General features: G+C 41.5%; 1 pseudogene; it reads right to left on the bottom strand.

Annotated features, from left to right (window-relative positions):
• Positions 1-922: 922 nt before the first annotated feature.
• On the bottom strand, positions 923-1,891 carry LOC144456585 (uncharacterized; annotated as a pseudogene).
• Positions 1,892-2,838: the final 947 nt, after the last annotated feature.

Raw genomic sequence — 2,838 nt, 5'->3', positions numbered from 1 at the left:
GCAATGGAATATGTTAGAAGTAAATATAATTGATTTTTTTTAGGCAATTGTGGTTAAGCGACTTGCCCAGGGTCACACAACTAATAAGTTTCAAGTCTTTGGTCTGAGACCAGATTGGAACTCAGGTCCTCCTAATTTCAAGGCTGGTGCTCTATCCACTGCACCACATAGCTGCCCTTATAATTGATTTTCTAAAGGATAAGGGAATGGATTTGGGATTTCATCATTCTGGGGAATTCTGTAGGAGAAATTCCCATTAGCAATGCTTGTTTGTGCTTCCTCTGCTGCATCTAATCTTACAGAGCACTGAGAGGTAGATGACTGGCCCAAGTACACAGCCAGGATGGGTAAAAATAAAAATGGAAAAGGATCCATAAGAACCAGATTAGAGAGAAGATTAACAAAAGTGATATAAATGAATAAGGTGTTAAGAAAATACATTTTAAAATACAAATCAGTCGTTTCCTAAAACAAGTATGAATTGAATTGTTGTTCAGTCTTTTTAGTCATGTCCAACTCTTTGAGACTCCGTTTGGAGTCCCTTGACAGATATTGGAGTGCCTTGCCACTTTCCTCTCCAACTTATTTTGAGAAACTGAGGCAGGCAGGGCAAAGTGACCTGCACAGGGTCACACAGATGCTAAGTGTCTGAGGCCAGATATGAGCTCAGGAAGACCACCTAGCTACCCTTGAATTGAATTAAAAAGACCTGATTCAACTAGACAAATAACAGTCTTACTGGCATACTTGAGTGCAGAATGTCTGCCAACTGAAAGGACAAAGCCTAAGGCTTTGGGGGACTTGGGGTCCCTATCTGAGTTCCAAGTAGACATCCTACTACCTTCTTGTGGGAAGCCCCAGCTATTGCCCCTCAGACTCAGGCCTCAGTTTGCCAGAGGCAGGAGCATGGGGAGGAGGCTGCCTAATTTAGGACAGAGGACATGGAGCCAGGGAGGCAGTGATAGGTAGCAGGCTTGCTAGGAAGCTGGGAAGAAGAGTTGGCATCTGGGACCAGGATGCTTGAATTAAGCAGATAACAGAGACTCAGATGAGGGAAAGTCCAACCCACACCTCTGCTTCTCTGTAGTTTTGTTTGGCAGAAGGAATAAATCACTAAGGAGCCAGTGAAGACCACACAGAATACAGCAATGACAATTATAGCGAGTGTCTTCTGAGATGTGGGGAGATTCTCTGCTACCTATATTTCAATGTGGGCTTCATCATAATTATTAAGTGATGAACATGACGAATGTATCAGCCAGAGTCAGAGACCTGGACCTGCTGGATCCTCAAGGTCACCTTCCCCTCAACCATGTCATGTTTCAGCAGCTCCATCTTCCCCTGGAACTCAACACCCTGGGATTCTTCTAGCTTCTCCCTATTGGGGTACCTGAGCATGAGGATCTGGTTTATGAACCAGTTCACAGTCATGTCCTGGGCAACTTTCTCAGGTAAGAATTCACACGAGAGCGTGATGTCTTACCACATTTGGCCTGAATGAGCTGAGCAGGACCAATCACTAAGAATATTCCTTTCTGTTGTTCTGCTACCTGAAGGTCAAAACTGGTTTCATTGTAAAGGGGGTCTGCATGGAAATAACATGTGTACTGGCTAGTGTCAGAGGGCTAGACCTGATGGATGATCACAGCCACCTTCCCCTCAGGCATGTCCTGCATCAGCATCTTTGTCCTCCCTTGGAAGTAGGGGCCTGGACTTCCTCCATCTCCTGCGACCAGAGTTCCCACTTCTCCTAGTGGACTGTGACCCAGAACCATGTTTGTGTAATGCAACAGAGTCCTATTTCCAGTACCAGCAAAGTGTCCCCTGTAATCTCCATCTGACCAGTTGTCTGACCCCCTTCAATCTGTGGTCTGAGAACTATGAAAGCCATCACTGATTCAGGCACCCCCAAGGTCTGTTGCTGGCTTCCTGGCTTCTGGACTGTGCTCCACTCTCAACCCAGTGAATCAGACCTTTCCTGCCAATCATCTAAGTTGCCTTGGCCTGGAAAATTGTTTCACCTTATCCTTTTGTTGGTTCTGCTTTCCCAGAATTAATTTTTAAAATTTTAATTTTATTTTAAATTTATGAATAAAATAAGCATTTCCATAACATAGTATAATAAAAAAGATGATTGCACATGAAAGTGCAAATCTATTACATACAACTTGCTATTCCTTTTAAATATATAATAAAATTATCACATGAATTCCCCCCATTTTCATTTTGAGGCATTTTTAAAGTGTTGTTTGGAGGAAAAATTAAGAGAGCTCAAGTGAGTCCCACCTTTACTCCACCATTTTGGATTCCCCCTTCCCCATTTATTTGCTTACTAAATCCTATTATTTTTATGACTCACATTTAAAGGCATGACAACTTTGTAAAGGAATCACAAAGTTTGGTCACAATTATACATTCAGTTTAACACTTTTTCCACTTAACAGTATTTTATTTTTTCCAATTGTGTATAAAAATTGTTTCCAACATTCACTTGTATAAGATTTTGAGTTTAATTTTTAGCTCCTTCCCTCCCATTCCCCCTACTCCAAACAGCAAAAATGATATAGGCTATACATGTACAATAATGTTAAACATGTTTCCACATTAGTCATGTTGTGAAAGAAGAATCAGAGCAAAAGTGAAAAACCACTGGAAGGAAAAAAATACCCAGAAAAGTGAAAATTGGATGATTCAATCTATATTCAGACTCCATAGTTCTTTCTCTGGAGGGGGGTTAGCATTTTCCATCACAAGGATTTTGGAATTGTCTTGGATCACTGTATTGCTGAGAAGAGCTAAGTCTATCATAGTTAATCATTGCACAATGTTACTGCTGCT

This window comes from Phascolarctos cinereus, unplaced genomic scaffold, assembly GCF_003287225.1.
Source record: "Phascolarctos cinereus isolate Bilbo 61053 unplaced genomic scaffold, phaCin_HiC Scaffold_4;HRSCAF=312, whole genome shotgun sequence".
In the NCBI taxonomy this organism is placed as follows: Eukaryota; Metazoa; Chordata; class Mammalia; order Diprotodontia; family Phascolarctidae; genus Phascolarctos; species Phascolarctos cinereus.
The sequence above is the reverse complement of the archived record's forward strand: the minus strand, read 5'-3'. Positions and strand labels throughout refer to the sequence as shown.